Source organism: Apodemus sylvaticus, chromosome 22 (genome assembly GCF_947179515.1).
Source record: "Apodemus sylvaticus chromosome 22, mApoSyl1.1, whole genome shotgun sequence".
Classification (NCBI taxonomy): Eukaryota; Metazoa; Chordata; class Mammalia; order Rodentia; family Muridae; genus Apodemus; species Apodemus sylvaticus.
The window spans coordinates 3,629,146-3,649,536 of NC_067493.1; the positions used below are offsets into that span (position 1 = coordinate 3,629,146).

Consider the following 20,391-nt stretch of genomic DNA (forward strand, 5'->3'; position numbering starts at 1 on the left):
TTTTCACTGTAACTATCACAGTGCAGTTAAAATTCACAGTAACTTTAATTTTGCCTATTTTCCAATACTATATCATTCATTTACTGGTACTGTGTTTTAGGCTATAATTGGGAAGAGCATCATCTTGAAGAACATTGTCAAGATAATAGAAGTCATGAAAGGTAATTTTCATGTGCAAGCTGATATAAAATTGTCTCTGAGGAAATTTTAATATCTTATGGAATCTCCAGCAAAATGCTAGAGTGTAAAAAAGCAGTCATTTAAGTATAGATATGATTATAATATTCTTTCAAAACCACGGACCTCAAGATCCGATATGTGATTTGTGTATCCATTTGATAAGTAGCTCCATTAGACCTGTGCTGTGGATCTGCCAATCTGTATAGTCTCATACTATTTAGAAATTGCACATTAAATAGTGATAAAATTATATCCAAAACATTCTAATAAGCAAATAGTCCTTAGAAAATTTGGTGATACTAATATTCTTGTAGTAATATGGTTCAGTTTGGTGAGAGGGCATTTTATGAGAATCAAGAATATTGTTGTGGAGAAACATTAGTCCATATTGCACATGTTATGAGAAACAAAAATTCAAACAGTGTGTATGCAATGCGTAAACCTTTCACTTATCATTCTTTTTATTAGGTATATCATGTGTCACAATAGATAATAATCATGTGAGCATTGGGATATGGAAAGAATAAACATAAAATTTTTGTTCTAAAACAAGAAGATATGTAGTATTCTGCCTTTGGAAGAAATTAGGAATATGAAAGACATTTGTAATTAGTTGGGTTTTTAGCTTTACAGGGAATATCCCAAAACTCATAGTGTAAAAAAATTTTTATGGGTACTAGGAATTTGGAAATTCTTCTGTATGTCCTGGTTCCCAGTCACATGTGTTGTAATTCACACTAGAGGAAAAATATGAATACAATCAGTGTTATACAGATCAGAGTTTTTCTAACTTTATTCAGACAGCTAAAATACATCATATAAAAAGAGGGTATTATAAATATGAGCCATGTAATAATCATCACAGGTGTCTTGAACAACTCATGATGAGGGAGAAAAACATGAACATATAAAGTGCTAAAACCTTAAGATCTGATGCTTCTTTACTATTAGACAAATTGTAAACATAATTCATATTAATTACATGATTGATCAGAGTAATGAATGTGATAAAATTTCATATGTGCTAATTATCATTGCAGGCATGTAAGAAGATATACTGGAGTGAAACCCTATGAGTGTAATATATGTGGTAAAGCTTTTACAAGATGCAGAAATCTCCAGTATCATAAAACAACACATACTGGAGAGAAACCTCATGAATGTAATCAATGTGGTAAAGCCTTTTCAAGACCCAGTCATCTCCAAACACATAAAATGACACATACAGGAGAGAAACCTTATGAATGCAATCAATGTGGTAAAGCCTTTGCACAGCGCAGTCATCTCCAATATCATAAAAGAACACATACTGGAGAGAAACCTTATGTATGTAATCAATGTGGGAAAGCCTTTGCATGTCACAGTACTTTCCAATATCATGAAAGAACACATACTGGAGAGAATCGTTATGTATGCAATCAATGTGGTAAAGCCTTTGCATATCACAGTTATCTCCAAAGACATAAAAGAACACACACGGGAGAGAAACCTTATGAGTGCAATCAATGTGGTAAATCCTTTGCACGGCACAGTACTCTCCAAATTCATAAAAGAACACATAATGGAGAGAAACCTTATGAATGTAATCAATGTGGTAAAGCCTTTGCAGCACCCAATAATCTCCAAAGACATAAAATGACACATACTGGAGATAAACCTCATGAATGTAATCAATGTGGTAAAGCCTTTGCATGTCGCAGTGATCTCCAAAGACATAAAATGACACATACAGGAGAGAAACCTTATGAATGCGATCAATGTGGTAAAGCCTTTGCACAGCGCAGTAATTTCCAATATCATAAAAGAACACATACTGGAGAGAAACCTTATGTATGCAATCAATGTGGGAAAGCCTTTGCATGTCACAGTACTCTCCAATATCATAAAGTAACACATACTGGAGAGAAACCTTATGAATGTAATCAATGTGGTAAAGCCTTTGCAACACCCATTTATCTCCAAAGACATAAAAGAACACATACTGGAGAGAAACCTTATGAATGTAATCAATGTGGTAAAGCCTTTACAAGACCCAGTCATCTCCAGTATCATAAAAGAGCACACACCGGACAGAAAACTTATTAATGTAATCAATGTGGTAAAATGTTTTCACTAGGGATAAGCCTCCAAATTCTGTGTGCTGGAGAGAAACATAATGAATATGATCATGAATTAAGTGGGAATTAGGAGGGTATCATAGTAGGATATGATAGACATGGGTGCTTGGGATTATTTCCAATCTGGAGATTTTTTTTTTTTTGATGCTTTTGCAAAGAAGTTTCCTGCCCTTGTATGAAGAGTTTCCTTGAGGTTAAGGTAAAGAGGTTTACATTAATTGTATTGACCAAGTAAGTCACGAAAATCACCCCATAGAATTTGGCCTGAAAGTTTTTTAACAAGCATAGAAACTAAGAAAGGAAAAATAAAAAAAAGAAAGGTTCAAAATACAAGGCATCATCAGGAAGTTGAATGACGTTTAATCTTGTGATCAAGGATATTCAATGGCATTAAAGGAATGGTTACATTAGGACAAGATTACATTCAGCTAAACATATGGGTTTGCAGTTGTATGAAAGAGAACTGTATCATGTTAGGAATTATTATTACCTGGATACTGTTTTGATGTAGACACATGAAGATACAATTATGTGTCAAATTGCCAAGAGATAGATTTGGATTCTGGGTTCTAAATTTAAAATATAAGCAGAAAGGCTTAGTTCCAGGCATGGTGTTACATGGTTTTTAACCCACCATTCACGAGACAGAGTCATGCAGATCTTTGAGATCAAGGTAGATCTCTAAGCAAGTTCCAGGAAAGCCAAGATTAGGCAGTGATGTATTTGAAATATTGAAAGCTGCTGATAATGGAATAGAAGCAGCCACGTTCCAGCCCCAGTAAGCACCAGAACTCCGAGAATTTTATCATGAAGTGGTGTTGAATATTGTCAGAGAATTTTACATTACCTCATGAGATGATCAATTCTTGGTTTTTCTTACACTTTAATCCCATTTTGTTGAACCATCACTGTTTCTAGAATGAAGCCTTCCTCATTGTTAATGGTGGACGATCTTTTGTTGTGTTTCATATTTTATTTTATTTGTTTTATCTTTTAAATATTTTTGAATCTGTGGTTTTAGGGATAATTGGTCTGTAATTCTCTTTAATTGCTCAGTCTTTCCTGACTGGATATATGAGTAATCAGGGGTTCAGAAAATAAATTGACTAATATTTGTTTTGTTTCTATATTGTTGAATACACTGAATTCTTGTTAAATCCTCTTTGAAAGTCTGGTAGGACTCTACCCTAAAACTCATAGGCGTGGGCTCATATTGGGGACATATTTTTAATGAATTCTGTTTTCCTTCATGTTTATGTCAATTTAAGTTGTTTTTCTCTAGTTTAATTTTGGGATGTGGAATCTATTGAGGAAGTTAGCTATTTGTTTTAAAATTTCCAAGTTGGTGGAATGCACCCTTTTTAAACTATGTCTTTACCACTCTCTGTATTTCTTCATTACCTGTTATTTAATTCCCCATTTCATTTTAGATTTCATTAATTTGTATATTCTTTATCTTTAAATAGCAGTTTGTTTATCTTGTCTAATAAAAGGATCAAAAGACCAACTCCATGTTTCATTAATTATTTGAATTGTTCTTTCTATTTTATCAATTTCATCCCCCAACTTGAAAATTTCTTGATGTCTCCTCCTCGTTTTCTTTGCTCCCTCACTTCTTTCTGTTGGAGCCTTTAGAACATGCTGTTAAATTGCCAGCATGCGAGTTCTCCAATTTTTTCATGTAGGCATTTTGTGCTGTGAACTTTCCTTTAGCTCCACTTTCATTTTCTTTGTGTTCCATGAGATTGTGCATGCTACATATTCATTTACATTGAACTCTAGAAAGTCTCTGATTTCTTCCTTTTTTCTGTGTAGTCCCATTTTCTCTCAAACATTAGTTTGTAGTCAGTTAGCTGTCCTCCCTCATCTCTTACAACACTGAAACAACAACAGGTTTTTGGCCCAGATCATATATTTTGTCTCATCAGTGAGTGTGGCTTCTCCTGGGTCTGGTGCAATCAAGGACATGAGGAACCCAGTTTCTAGGGACCACCCACTGGGCTTTCTTGTTGCTCTCTGGGATGGAGTTTTGTCCTTGCTCATCGGAAGGCTCCTCTCCTTACAAATGGCCCCATGGATATGAGAGGTAGCAATAGCACAGCAGCCATGTGTGTCTTGTCTTTTCTCAGCTCTAATGATATTTCAGAGCTGCCAGTTCAACTTCCTGGGCTGACATTCCTGCCAGGTGTGGTGTTCCACATGTGTTCTCGGTATTTGACACCACCGCTGCCCCAGCACACCTCTGTCCATCCTGAAAGAGGCAGTTGCCATTGGTGAACCCTGTTACCCCTACTTCTATTTGAGCAGTCATACAGAGGCCCATCCAGCAAGGTCAGGGTCCAACAGCAGGGCAGCTGAGTAGATACTCTGGGGAGATTCAAGAAGGGTCGGTGGTAATGAGTCCTTCTGGCATCATTTTTACCCAGAAGCCATTGTGACTGAGGTGTAAATAGAGTGGTTGTTAGCTTGTGCCAATTGGTGACACATTGGCCATTGGCTAATGCCAGGACCCCTGGTCTGAGTATGCCGTCCACAGGTCTACAAAGGTCACCTGAAGTTGGCAGAGTAAGGCTTTTTTTCTTTGCAGAGGCTTAAATAGCCTCAATTTTAAGGCATCTAAGAGGTCCTCCATTTTTATTTTCTTCAGGGTCCTCCATGGATCAAACTCACCAGAAGCCTGGAAGCAGTTGGCATGCAGTGCAGTTTTCTGGGTCTGTTACATGGGGCAGATGGCAAAAAGGAAAGAAACTGGAGCAGGTGTGGGTACCTGGGACAGTGAATTCAAGATCTAAAGATCCATGTTAAACTGCACACTGGGCAACAACTCAGATTGTGTGGGGACCAAAGCTCACACAGTGTTTTAGAATCTGCCTTAAACAACAACACAGGCCAGGAGTGGTGGCTCACGCTTTTAACTCAGCTGTTCGGAGTCTGAGGCAGGTGGATCTCTGTGAGTTTCAGGCCAGCCTGGTCTACATAGTGAGTTCTAGGACAGCCAGAGTTCCAGAGTGAGACCGAGTCTTAAAAAACAAAACAAGCCAACAGAAAATCAAATTGGTTAAACCATAGCAATAACAAGAACACCACCGGACCCGAGTCCTTTCCCAGGGCGTCCAAAGCTGCAGATCCAAAGTGCGGCTTGAAGCCCGCGCTTCCAGTCTCTAGGAAGGAGATGGTGACAGAAAGCAAACTGATGTTACACAACAGCAGCTTAAATCCTGCAGTGGGTTAAGTAAACACCAAGACATGCTTTGGATATTTGAAATGAGTCTCTTTGTCTACCCGTTTAATAAATCAAGCAAAAGTGAGTACTGGATATTTTCATTTCAGTTCTTTTTACTTCATTTCATTTCATTTCATTTCATTTCATTTTATTTTGTTTTTTGAGACAGGGTTTCTCTGTATGGCCCTGGCTGCCCTGCCCTGGAACTCACTCTGTAAACCAGGCTGGTCTCAAACTCAGAAATCTGCCTGCCTCTGCCTCCCAAGTGCTGGAATTAAAGGCATTCACTACAACTGCCCAGAGTCACAGTAGCTGGTAAAACTGCAACCATGCTGCAAACCACACTTCCCAGAAGCCCTCGGGCTCAGAGGAACATGCCTGCATCTCTCCCCTCCCCACTACCCGCCCAGCCATTAGGGGTTCAAAGACTACAATTTCTAGCATGGATCAATATAAGGACCACAACACCCATCATGCCCACCACAGTGACAGGTAAGTAAGGCCTTCCTCTTGTCCCGCCTCTCCCCGCCACTCACAGCCAATGGGAAGGCTCTGTACTACGGGGTGAGGCACTGTGGGCAAGTCGAGAGTCTAGGGAAGCAGATAGCCTTATGTGCAGTGTCTGCTTAGGCTGATAGATCTGCTGCAGTGCACAAGGTTTTTTTTAGGCTGTGCCCAGTGCAGATAGCCTTATGTAAAACTGTGCCACAGTCTTTGAGGGGTGTGTGTGTGTGTGTTTTGCGACAGGTTTTCTCTGTATACCCCTGGCTTTCCTGGAACTCACTTTGTAGACCAGGCTGGCCTATAACTCAGTTTATCACTCTCTATGCCACCCAAGTGCTAGGATTACAGGCATGCACCACCGCTGCTTGGCTAAAACTCTTTTTAGTAAAAATACATCCTTAATGTTAATAGCCTGCGTCATCCACTGGATCATCTATTCCTGCGTCACACTGATACCTCCAATGCACCTTGAGCATTGTAAACTGTTCACCGTGATTATGGGAAGAAGACAAGTTCTATGAGGAAAGCTCAGGCAAGGTCTGAAGTAAGGCCCTGGTAAGTGCAGTGTCCTGGCTCACAGAGAGGAGGAACAGGCAGCTGACCAGCCTGTCTTGGAATGTTGAGTCCTCCCCCAGGACTGGGTGAGGTGATATTCTTCTTGGAATCTTATTTCAAATGCTAATGGAGTGAAAACCACTCCTGAGATTTTGGAAAGGTCTGGCCCTAGACCTGAAGCACACTTTATCCTGAGGATGGCTAAGACTCACTGGCCAATTCAGGGTGCCAGGCAGACCTGCCAGCCAGACAAAGAGATGAGATCTCCCAGATATGTTTCTGTGTGTTCACTGTAGCATTGCAGCTTGAATTGTTCTCTGTGTCCTGCTCTGAGCTCTGCTGTTGTGTGCTGTGAGTAGACCTCAAGGATATTCTGAAATCAAGACATGGTGAGCACAGGATATCTGCCCACAGTGGGGTGGAACTTGTGACCGAGCTGTATGCAGTGGGGTGGTGGGTCCTCTATGGGCTTGAAGGGGAAGCATCAGCCAGATGTGACTTCCTGTGAGGTTTCTAGTCTTGCTTCTTGCTAGTTTAGGCCATGATCTTCAGAATCATGGCTGATTGTAGTTCTGTCCAAAACATCTGGACTTGTTGCTTTCTTGTAGAAGCAAGGGTGCTTTCTGTGACTATGCAGCACCTGTGTCAAAACCTTTTTGTCTTTTTTAATATACATTGAGAAGGCAGGAATAGGCCTGGAGAGATGTCTCAGAGGTTAAGAGCTCTAGCTGTTCCTACACAGGTCATGAGTTCAATTCTTACCAACCATATGGCAGCTCATAACTGTATGTAATGTGGTCTGGTGCCCTCTTCTGGCCGCAGGAATATATGCAGGGAGAACTTTGTTTAAGTAATGAATTAAATCCTTAAAAAAGAAAATGGATATGAATCTAATAGTTCTGGTTTCATACATTTCTAGTTTTTGTTTTGTTTAGTTTGTTATTTTTTTCTTCTGTAGTTTTTTATATGTCGTTAAATTATATTTTTAGTCTTTCGATTTTTATGTGGCAAAGGGACTCTTTCCCAATCTGTTTGATATTTTTGATGGTTCTTGCATATTAACTGGCAGCATTTTTAGTTGAGGAAAGTTTTCATTTATGAGTTCAGTGGAAATATTTTCTATACAATTATGTTGATTGATATTCTTCTACTTCTCCTTCTCCTTTTCCTTCTCTTCCTCCTCCTCATCCTCCTCCTCCTCCTCCTCCTCCTCCTCCTCCTCCTCTGCACCTGCTCTTCCTCCTCCTCCTCTGCTCCTGCTCTTCCTCCTCATCATCATCCTTTTTCTCCTTCTTATTCTCCTACTTCTCCTTCCCTAATATGTCTTGAGAAACTAAAATAAAATATGTGATGCAAAAGAGGTTGTATGGGGCAAGGAAGTGTACTAAGAATGTGAGGATTATGACTTATTTTCCAAGCTAATATTCCTTTTATTTCTATGCTGATTACTTAGGCATCTGCATTTGTGGTGATTATTCGTCTAAGTAAAGTTTCTCAGTTTGTTTAGTATAGGTGGGAGGTTATTCATGGGTTATGGTTTGCTATCTAGAATTTCAGAGAGTGTTGGCTGGGTGTTGCCCATTTTAATGCTCTGTTTGTTGGGTATGTTCAAGATGGAATGCTGGCTAATGTTGAAAGCTAGGAGAGGATGTGGGCAGGAAGACATAATCTTAGCAATGCACATGAAGACGTAGTCAGGAGAGAGGTGAAGCTGCCAACATTTCAATATTCCAGAGCTACAGTCATCTGAAGGAACCTCAGTTGAGGGTGTGCTTTTGTTATAATGGCTGGTTGCTCTATCTGTGTGAGATAGTGTTGATGATTAATGTGGGAAGGCTCTTCCACTGAGGGTGACAATATTCATAAACAAGTGGGTCGGGGTTGCATGAGAGAGCTACCTGAGCATGGGACACTGATCAAGCCAGAGAGCAAGCCAAGAGACAATGATTGTCCATGGTTTTACCTTCAGTTTGTAGCTTCAGTTTCTACTCTAAGCTCCAAAATTGATGAACTGCTGTCTGACAGAACCATTCACAACAACCGTTTATTTCCTGAGATTCTTTTCTTCAGAGGATTCCAATAAAGCAGCAGAGTCACAAGTTAGAACAACAAAAACAACCACAAAGTCATTATTAACATGAGATCTTGCTGCTGGACAGAATCTAGGATCAATTTTGAAAGATTGTGGAAATTATCAGAAATTGAGGAAGCAAAGGTCATAGAAAGGTGTTCTTGGTTCTTACTCTGTTGTTCTCATATGACTTGGGAGATTGGAGTATTGACAGTATGCAGCCAGAGGAAATTGAGATCATGGCATTTCAGATGAGAATAGACACAGAAACCTTTATTGAGAGGTCATTGTGTGATATTTTGGCCAAAAATCTTTTCTCCTTGGCTTACACCCTGAATAATTGAGTGGGGTTAATTTTAAAAATAAAGGGCTGACTTCTATATTTTCATTCTGATAATATGTATTTGTTCATTTTCCCCACTTAATTATCATTTATTTATTTAATTTAAATTCCATTTTCTACAATCTCTTTATTCACCTTAAACAGTTATTCATCCCTCACTCCTGCAAGGAGGGTTCGGTCCACTTAAGCGTTCACCAAACATAGTTTTTCAAGTCTCTGCATGGTTAAGCACATCCTCTCCTACTGAGTTCAGAGAAGGTAGCCAAGTTAAGGGAACAGTTTGGACAGACAGACAACAGCATAAGGGGCATCTCCCTCTTTAGTTTTTATGTAACCCATGTGAAGACGGAATAGCACATGTATTGCATATGTGGTGGGATTCTCAGTCCATCTTGTGTGTTCTCTTTGGTTGGTGGCTCAGTCTTCTAATGTCGAGGTTAGATGATTCTGAGAGTCTTTGTATGGACTTCCTGTTCCTTCAGTTGCCTTCAACCCTCTCCACAAAGGCACCCTGCGCCCTGTCCAATGTTATAGGCTGTGGGTCTCTGCATCTGTTATAGTCTGGTTCTGGATTCAGACTCTCAGAGGACAATGATGCTAAGGTAATGCCTGCAAGTATAACACAGTATCCTCAGTAAAGTCAGGGTTTGTTGTTTGCCCATGGGTTGGGCAGGGTATCGATCGTTAGGGCATTCCTTCAGTCTCTGCTCCATCATTTTGATTAAATTTCTTGTAGACAGGACAGATTTGGGGTGGAAATGGTTTGGGTTCAGGTGGTATTCTTAACTCTCCATGGTGGGCCCTCCTTGGTGACAGGATGTGGCCTCTTCAGGGTTCATATCTCATTTCCATGCATTTCAGCTAAGATTACCCACATAGACTCCTTGGTACCCTCCAATTTGTCATCTCTCGCACATGTTAAATCTACCCCACCCTTTGGCCACCGCCTACTGCAGATTTCAGTTTATTTTCCTGGCCCTCTATTCCTCTCCTGTCTCTCACCTCACGTGTTCCTGTTCTCTCCACCTTCTCCTTTCTTATCTGCTCTCTTAGGCTGTTCTTTCTCTTCCATCTGCCTCTTATGACTGCTTTATTCCCCCTTCTGGGATTGAACTATTTTCATTTGGGTCTTACTTTTTGTTTTGCTTCTTTTGGTCTATGGAGAGCAGTGTGGATATCCTATACTTTATATTTAATATTCACTTGTCTGTACATACCTGCTTTTCCTTTTGTGTCTGGGTTAACTGAGACAGAATGATAGTTTCTAGTTGTATCCTTTTGCCTGTAAAATTGTGATGTCCTTGTTTTTAATAGTTGAATTGTATTCAAGTTTGAAAATGAAACATATTTTCTGTATCCACATTTCAGTTGAGGGACATCTCGACAATTTCAAGTTTCTAGCTGTTATAAATAAAACAAAATGAATGTAATGTATCAAATGCTCTGTTGGGTATATGCCTGAGCAGGAACTCTAAGTGAAATTATACCTCCTGCTAAGTCATAAATTATTGGAAGGAGTGGGGAGATTATTTCCTAGGGCCAGCAAGGTGACTTAGTGCCATCCTTACTTCAGAAGATGAACACATCTCTTGGTACATGGTGTGCAGTTACTGATCTAGTAAATACCTTTTTGCCACAATGTCTCCATTAACATCACCAGAAACAATTTGCTTTATTTGGAATTGACAGTTGTATACCTTTACAGTTTTGCCTTGAGGATATATTATGTTTGAAGTCCTGTGTCATAACGAAGGTAGAGGAGATGTTGATCATCTATGTCTTCCAATAAATTTGATATTAGTGAACTGAAGTGTACATTATGCAGAATTTACCTAGAGAGCATGAAGTATCACTTAATGTGAACTCATTGTTAACCCATATGGGCATTAGAGGACTGAAGATAAATCCAACTAAAATTTAGTAGTCTTCTAATTTAGTGAAATGCTTAGAAATCTAGTGGCATAGGGTGTTCAGAGACATTAATTCCGAAGTGAAAAATAAGTCATTGCACTTGGGCACTTCCACTACAAAGAAAGAAGCACAACAGTTAGTGTGCATATCAGAACTCTGGAGACACCACGCTCCTTCCTTGGATTTGTTACCGCAGCCAGTTTCTCAAGTAGCCCAGAAAGTTGCAAGCTTTCTGTTGGGGGCTAAAAACAGATGAACGTCTGTAAAAGGACCAGGATGCTGTGCAGGCTGCTCTGCCAGGTTCATGGTCAGAAAGGAAATTGTTTGGAGCCTTTGGCAGTGCCTTATCGTGAACCATAGGTCTTGAATATTGGTAGACCAGCACTCTGCCATCATCGCCTCAATCAAACTATATTTTCCCTTTTTAACACAGGTCTTGGCCTGATATTCCATGTTAGTGGAAATTGTGCACGTTGAGCCAGGGCAAGGTTAGTGATCCCCAAAGAAAGCACAAACAGGAACTGATCAGATGCAACTCAAAACAGGATATTTGTTCTATTAGATATAGCTTGGGTCCCCTCCCCCAATGCACCACCATCATACATGATGGCTTTGATGGTGGGGGAGCCCCTAATGTCTATAGGTTGCAAGGCTTTATGGTAAGCATCAAGAAGGGAGTATGTGTGCAATCATCTAATTGGAAAGCTACTGTGGCCTTTAACATAATTGGCTGGTAGTGGGAGTTATATTATAAACTTATTCTTCTGCATCCATCTGTATTGATGGTCAGTACACAAGGGATGGACTTGTAACCTGAGGATGCAGGATTGTTGGAGGGGGGAAGTACTCTGAGACACTGGTCTTGCTGAGGGTGTAACCTGGAAACTCTGGTGTTCTTGGAGGTTAACTTAAAGACTGGATTTAGACTCAGGCTTTGTTGGGGGGCAATTTGCTAGGTGTCGGCCTGTGAGTTTACCTGAGTTCAAAGTTATGTGTGGTTCTCTAAAATGGAGTCTGACATGAAAAGTTATGGCATCTCAGTGAGGAAAGGTAAAGCAGATGTTTTAGCCTCTGTAGGCCAAGCCCTGACTCACATGAAATCAGGTGACAGTAGATTCCTGTTATCCATGATTTTACAGCACTATGCTGGAGACACATAACTTCTCTCATCTCACACATTGATGCTGATTCACTGTAAGTCTCAGGAATCAGATTCTTTCTAAGGATCTTCACTAGAAGAGATCACTGAATGAAACACTTTAAAAGATAAATATATTTTTAAATTAACATGCTTTTGTCTGTATAATAATAGCAATATGTATATGTCATAATTTAAAGAACAGATAAGTTTTTCTTCTATGAGTGAGGACTATGTCCATTATGAATAACATCTCCTGGTCTAGGAGTTAGAAACCCTTTTAAATTAACTTAGAACCTTAAGGGATACAGACTGTGTTATGTACTAGAATTTGGATAGGGATAAGTGAGATACCATTTGGACCAGAATTGTATGTTTATATATATATATCTCATGTCCTTAAAAGTAGACATTAACATTTAAAAATATATTCTTATGTTATGTATTCTAAAGAAAGATTCAAACCCATATTATTATTTGATATTTATTTTACCAGTTTGGATTTATTGAATAAATATATTTTCATCACTACATTCGAATGGTTTACTGGATCACCTGGAAGGAAAGCTGGGGATGGGAAAAGGGTGACTGGAGAAACATGGAACCAAGAAAAGATTTCCTGCTCGAGGCTCACAGTTTAATGAAGGTCTCCAAATACACATAGGAGTGGCTAGACCCCTCCCCCAAAAGCTGGAAACAGGCCTGCAGAACTGGTTCTCCTTTCAGGAGGCTGGCATCAGGTGGAGGCCAGTGTCCGTGGAGAACAATGGGCTTCACCTAGGACTCCATCCTATGTGGGAAGCAGTGGCTAGCAGAGTTTTGAAACTTCTGCTCAAAAAGGCTGGGGGCAGGACACATGCATATAATTTTTTGGGGGGGGGATTTTGGGGTTTGGTTTTTTCGAGGCAGGGTTTCTCTGTATACCCCTGGCTGTCCTGGAACTCACTCTGTAGACCAGGCTGGCCTTGAACTCAGTAATCTGCCTGCCCCTGCCTCCCAGAGTGCTGGGATAACAGGCATGCGCCACCACCGCCCAGCTCACATTCATATACATTTTTAACTTTAATGTCATAACAAACAGTCCCGAGGCTAGAAGTCTCAGCTGGTCTTCAGTAGAAGACGGAATCACAGACAAGCAAGGTCTAATGCCAGGGAAGTAATAAGACTTGCTAGCCAGGAAAGAAAAAAGTGGAATCTTTCTTCCTCTGTGTTCTTATGTAGGCCTCAGAGTGAAGGTGTGGCCCAAATTAAAGGTGTGTGTTCCAGATTCAATCTCTGGATTAAAGCCTGGATAAAAGTCTCTGGAAGTGTGTCTTCTGCTGGGTGTGGTGACTCATGACTTTAATCTAAGTACTTTGGGACTGAATCATGCAGGTGAATCTCTGGGTGTAGCCTGGTCTACAAAGTGAGTTTCAATACAGCCAATGGTATTACTGACAAACCCTGGCTCATAGGAATAACAAAAATCATAATGACAGTTATGTGACTTTCTTGCTCCATATCCAGATTAAAGGACTAGGTCTTTCAAGCACAAAGGGATCTGAATTTAATTGGCATGTTCCTATTTCAAAGACGCTGATTACTTTTTATCAATTAAACAATAAATCCCTTGAAGGTGTGCCCTTAAGTTTTGGATTTTGCATAATTTAAGATGTAATCAAGTTGACAACACAGAATAGAGATCACAGAGACTACTTCTTTGAGCGTCCCCTCTGCTCTTTGATTTTTCTATTAAGAAATGCATGCTGATGTTGTAGTTGGTAAAGGCAAACTTTGAACCGGGCAGGAGGACCAAAGCATCTGCCCCACCCCACCACCCAATACTGGAGGTCTACAAACTTGGTATTTGCTTGAATCTCAGTTGAAGTTGCACTTCCTTTGGTGGACCTTAGGTAAAGGACCTTTTCTGTCCTACAAGTTTGCTAAGACTTGGGACCCCACCCTCTTCTCCAGGAACGTGACAAACTCAGTGCAAACACAAATCTCATTGCAACTGCTTTCAGTTCTGTTCGCCTAAGGTTTCCGGGGTGGCACGGATTAGGGGTCTATTACTCTTACCTCTCATCTGGTCTTTTCCATTTCACTGTACTTTACCCTGTTGCCTTGGAGACAAGACCCAACAATACCCTTGACTGACAGGAAAACAGAAGATGACCCCTTATGACTCACTTGCATACCCCGAGTTTTAGGCAAACCCTGCAATCCTGGGCAAGTCCATAGTTAGCACCCCTGTCTGCGTGTCCAGACTTGTAGAGGCCACAGTTGGAGCAGGGACCAAGGAAGGAGCCAGAAGCTCCAAAGCTCCCTAGATCCACATCTCTGACTCTGAGCTCCATGCACTGCCACTTCTTCACAGCAGGGGTCGCTGTGGGGCTGCTCTTCCTCTACAAAGGAATGACTGTGGTGAGCGCCCACCCTTTGCATTCTCAGGGTGCAAATAACTATGACTTTCCCACAGAGCCAAGTTCTTCTTGGCTGTCAGCAGGCCCTGGCTGAAAGTCTGAAGGTCATTTCCAACCTCGTGGGGGATTTTGTTTTGGTGCTTTTGTCTTGTTAACCAGATCGGATTGTTCCTGGCAGGATGAGGTTGGATTGGATTCGAACCCAGGGCACATTACTAAATGCTGGCAGAAAAGCTTGGCGCTCAGCTATGAGTATGCAGTAGATGTGATGCAGACCCCGTGTTTTCTGATTGTTTCTGTCTGCTCAGTTCCTTGTCATTTCTAAACCCTGAAAATCCGTCCAGTTTCTTTCCATTTACTAGAAGAATGATGAAGCTGTCGTTGGTAAAGGCAGGCTTTTGGCCCTACAAGGGTATCGAGGCATCTGCATCTCCCCACCTCTGAAGGTCTATAAAATTGGTATCTGCCAGAATCTCAATTGAAGCAGCATTCCTTTGTTGTGAAGGGTTTTTTTGTTTGTTTGTTTGTTTTTGTTATTGTTTTTGTTTGGTCTGGTTTTGGTTTTGGTTTTATATGTATTGTTGTTTTTTGTTTGTTTGTTTTTGTGTTTTTTTTTTTCCAGACAGGGTTTCTCTGTGTAGCCCTGGCTGTCCTGGAACTCACTCTGTAGACTAGGCTGGCCTCGAACTCAGAAATCTGCCTGCCTCTGCCTCCCAAGTGCTGGGATTAAAGGCGTGTGCCACCACTGCCTGGCTTTTTTGTTTGTTTGTTTGTTTGTTTTTGTAAAGATTCATTTTCCTCCTGTTGGTTGATTGAATCAGTCTTTCCAATTCAATTGAATCATAGTTTCTGATTCAATCCTCCAAAGAGGATCTTCTTGTGTGAAATCAAATATACAGAATTAAAACGTCCAGATTCCACTGTCTGCTTGATTGGCACATGTTGTGTTAGTTCATATATACACTTGTTTATTTATGGATATAATTAGTGTGTGTGGTTTTAATGTCTGTGTTTGTGCATTTATTTCTGTGTGTTCATTACTGTGAACATGTACTTGAGTGTGTTGGGAGTTCTAGGTTAGCCAAAGGTTAAATACCGAGGTTTTCTCTCCAAACAACAAGACCACAACAATTAAAAGTCAAATACAAAACAAAGAAAGAAAGAAACAAAACCCATATGCTCATGTTGATGATGTGAAAGTGTTGCAGTTGGTTTCATGAACCCGCAAGCCTTGCTATGGAGAAGTTTAGTTGGGATGATGCTTGGTCAAGTTTAGAACCGTTATGATCAAGATGGGGACTTAGTTATAAGTGTGGAAACAAAGATCACAGCATTCTGAGATGGAAGTCAAAGAAACAATAAGGCTCTGACAACACAGCTGTGCAATCCCTGCACGTGGTGCACACCACTGAACTCCAGCAGTAAAGGCAGGAGCATGTCTGTGAGTTTCAGGGCAGCCTAATCCACACAGTGAGAACAAATTTCTTTAGCCATGCATAGAGGTTCACCCCTTTAATCATAGCACTCAGAAGGCAAAGGGAGGTTGATCTCTTTGAGTTCATAGCCAGGCTTGTCTAGAGAGAGAATTCGAGGACCCCCCCCCCCAGAGCTGTACAAGGTGATACTATTTTAGGGATGACAGGGGCCCGGGGGCTGGCAGGCAAAGCTTTAATAAGCACCCATGCATTCTCAGTATTTGGTGCCTACCTTTGATTGTAGTAGTCCAAAAGCAAAGACAGGAGGATCTCTGTGGGTGGAGCTCACTGCAGTCTCCTGGTTGACAAGTGCCCAGTGATGTGTGTGTGGTGGTGGCAGTGTATGCGTGCCTCACCTGGCTAGGCTTGTGCTTTTAAAGACGCTCTTCAGAGCTTGGGAGGGATGAGGGGTGTCCTGACCTCAGAGTGGGTAATAAATTGATCAGCAACTACTAATTAACATCAAGGACATTTACTGCCATTCTTTAAAAATACATAATAATTAGCCGGGCATGGTGGCGCACGCCTGTAATCCCAGCACTTGGGAGGCAGAGGCAGGTGGATTTCTGAGTTTGTGGCCAGCCTGGTCTACAGAGTGAGTTCCAGGACAGCCAGGGCTACACAGAGAAACCCTGTCTCAGAAAACAAAAAAACAAACAAAAAAACAACAACAACAACAACAAAAAACAACAAAAAAACATAATAATTTTTTTAGGTGCAGTGTGTCTGTGAGCTTGGGGAAGCTGATGTTGGGAGTCATACGTACTCTTCTGTTGTATGTGAACTGGGCCCCATGATGACGTAATGTTATTTCCCATCTGGGAATTCTGCCTATGGGGATAACTCACTTTCTACATTCATTGGGGGCTGGAAGGAAGATTTTGATATTATGAAAAATAGGACTAGGAAGGCAGATGAGTGAAAAGATAGAACCTGGTTTCGCATAGCACAACAAACAATTCCTTTGACACGATCCTGAGACTGACCCTAACTCTGACATTTCTTCTTTGTAAAATAGGGAAACTTTTGATGCAGTGAAACCATGAAGAATAATGGTGGCCATCTTGAACTAACCCTGAGCCTATCCCTGTGACTTATTCTAAATTTCTAATCTTATCTTAACCCCTTAATTTCCTAAGCATCTTAACCATAACAACCCTTGTTCTGATCATAACCATAACCCTCTAATCTCCTAGGGGTGTTTCTAAATTACACATTTTAAATTGAGAAACTGTTTCTTACTCTTGATCTTTAGAGATGTTCTGACCCACCTTTGATCTAGACTAGAGATGCTTTTTCAACCTATATATGGAAAGGCCATTTTTGTTTTTTGTATTTGTACTACTTTATTTTACAAAACAAAAGAGATTTGTTTAACTTTGCTTTTTTCAAAACTCGCATCAGAAGTAATTATTTCCTAAGTATTCCCTGTAAGATCCTGCAACGTGAAATTAACCAGTTCTTGATATATTTAACTTCCCTTGGCTGACAGCCTTTATCAGGACATTGTATTAATTTCCCTTTCTATATACAGAGAAAGATTCATTTTTTCTATGATTTGAGATAGGCTTATCTAGAAAATCTATACTAATCTAACTGGGTGTTTTTTCTCTAATTCGCCACTGATGAAAATTGTCTGGATAATAATAGTGTTCAACAACGATTGCCTTACATATCTCGCTTTTCATCTGAGGTTGTCTATTACTTATCATCTGTTTAAGGGAGCTTCAGTTTCCATGATTCAAGCATTTAGCCATAAACAAACCTCTTGGTTTGTTTGTTTGTTTGTTTGTTTTGCGACAGATTTTTCTCTATAGCCCTGGCTATCCTCGAACTCACTTTGTAGACCAGGCTGTTATTCCTGTGTTACAGTTTTCTGTCTAGATTTATAGAGTGTTGGCTGAGTGTGGCCTCTTTCACTGACCTCTTTGATATGTTCAGGAGAGATTGCTGGTTATTGTTGACTTCTAGGAGAGCAGGTGGGCAGCAACAGATCATGTTTTCAATCAACAAGGGGACAAAATCAGGATAGAGGTAAATCCGCCAGCATTTCTCCATGTCAGAGCTACAGTCATCTGAAGGAGCCTCAGTTGAGGGTGTGCTCTCATCAGAATGGCCGTTGTTATGTCTTTGTGAGGTAGTGTACATGATTCTGAATGTGACAATATTCAAAATCAAGTGGGCCTGAGCTGGATAAGAGAGTGACCTGAGCATGGGACAACGCCCAAGCAGGAGAGCAAGCCAGGAGACCAAGCTTATCCATGTTTTCACCTTCAGTTTGTAGCTCCAGTTTCATAAAACAGGCCTAAACAGACACAAAAAGTTTGAAGATAATTCCAGGCATCCTATCACATCAACAAAGACTTCAGCTGGGTTTGAAATAATAAGAGAAGTCCCACATCAACATGGATGCCGAACAATACCCTACTCCATAATAACTCGGAGAAGGAAGAATTAAAGAAAAAACGATTAGAATTTAGTGAAAATGAAGGCAAAAAAAATCCAAACCTTTGACACACAACGGACATAGTGCTAATAAGAAAACTCGTAGCTCTGATTATTTGTAATTCACACAAAAAAAAAACAAGGATTAGGTGAATAGTCTCCCGCTGACTACAGACAATGCCGTCCTCGGATGCATATGTGACTGGGGTCCTGCACAAGCCCAAGTGTGCTCTTTGCTGGATGGCTTAGACGCTGTGAGCTCCCAGGGTTCTGGGTTACTGATACTGTTGGTCTTCTTAAGTTATTGGAATTCCCTACAGCTCCTTCCATCCTTCTTCTAACTCTTCCATAGGGATCCATGACCTGACTGCAATGATTGGCTGTGAGTTTCTGCATCTGTCTCAGTTGTTGTTAGAGCCTCTCAGAGGACAGAAATGCTAGGCTCCTGTCTGCAAGAACATAGGGTTTCTTCCCTTCTCACATGGCTGTCTCCCAATATAGATTATTGTATTGAAAAAAGGAATTAAAAACAGTTTATGATAAAATTGAAGATTTCCGTGGAAAATACTTCTGATAATATAGAAGAGATATATACAAAACAGTTTAAAGTTGAAAATTTTCGTGGAAAGTTAAAGAGTAAAATGATATACATAAAACATTGCTATATTAATTCAAAAATAAAATAGAACTTTTTATGGTTGAATTAAAGTTGTACATGGAAAATATTTCTGATAAAATAGAAAAGTTTAGAAGAAATATGTTAAAATTGAAGATTATCATGGAAAATTTTATATAGATAAAATAATGGTAGGCATCCACCTTCAATTAACTTAGAAAGGTTTTTTATATCTGCCACTTTATCTATAAAATTGCTATGGAAATATTAAATTTTAACGTGTTTGTCTATATATTCTTGAATTTTATTAGAAATATTTTTACGTAAATCTTCAATTTTACCTGAAAATGTTTGTTATTCCACTTTCAGTCAGCTTAGAATTATTTTATACCTATCATTTTATCTGAATAATCTCCAGTATAGTGTTCAATTTTAACATGTTTTTCTATATATTTATTCAAACGTATCAGAAATATTTTCCATGTTAATCATCGAGTTTATCAGAAAATGTTTACAATTCCAATGTAATATTCACAATGAGACAGACCTATGCTTTTCACAATCAGAAAAAGGGGGCTTCAGGCCCACCAGACCTTGATGTTGGTGGTGACTCAATACTGACACTTTGAGAAGCCTGTACAAACCTTCTTTTTTGTTATGAGCATGTACCAAGTAGGTGGTTGTACATCACAGTTGTCTACTTTGTTATAGTTTGGAGACAGGTTTCTAAACAAACCTGATGAAGGAACATGGGAATCCTAACATCCTAGTCTCTAACTACCCTGCTTATCATCCTATCTGTGGGGTGTGTTTAAGGCCGTCCTCCTTCAGCTAAATGCTACTTACTGTCACTATTCCTAAGCTTGGTAAGACCTTTCCTTCACCAAATCCAACTTTCTACACCTCAGTTTAATATTGCAGTGCTCTCCAACATATGAGAGGCCTTTTAAATATTCCGCAACATTAACAGCAGGTGGATCTTACACCTTGGTGTTAACTGCTAAGGGCAGAGCTTGTAGAAGATTCCAGAGAATCCAGCGCTGTCAAAGTTTGGCATCCTGCCCATGACATTTCTTCAAGCAAGCCCCTGGTCCAAGTATTTAGAGCAGATTCAGCCCTGATAGTGAAGTCATTTCAGAGGTCACGGCCTGATCTAGCAAGGGAGGAGCACCACAAGGGACCTCACAGGTGCAAACATCTGGCTACACCTGGCCGACGCTTCCCATGCAGCTCTAGAGAGGACCAACCACCACTGCTCCCACTGCTCATATGTCTGCTCCTCCTTACTATGGGCAGTGACACTGTGGTCAACATACCTCAAAAATGGAGCTTACTTTAGGTTCCCTTACAGTACCTCAATTTTATTAGGATTGTTTTCCATGTAAATCTCCAATTTTATCAAAATTTTCTA

The 20,391-nt window shown here is 40.2% G+C and overlaps 1 pseudogene; it reads left to right on the top strand.

Moving 5' to 3' along the window:
• LOC127673214 (zinc finger protein 431-like) overlaps nucleotides 1–20,391 on the top strand; it is a 51,958-nt pseudogene that overhangs the window by 22,480 nt on the left and 9,087 nt on the right.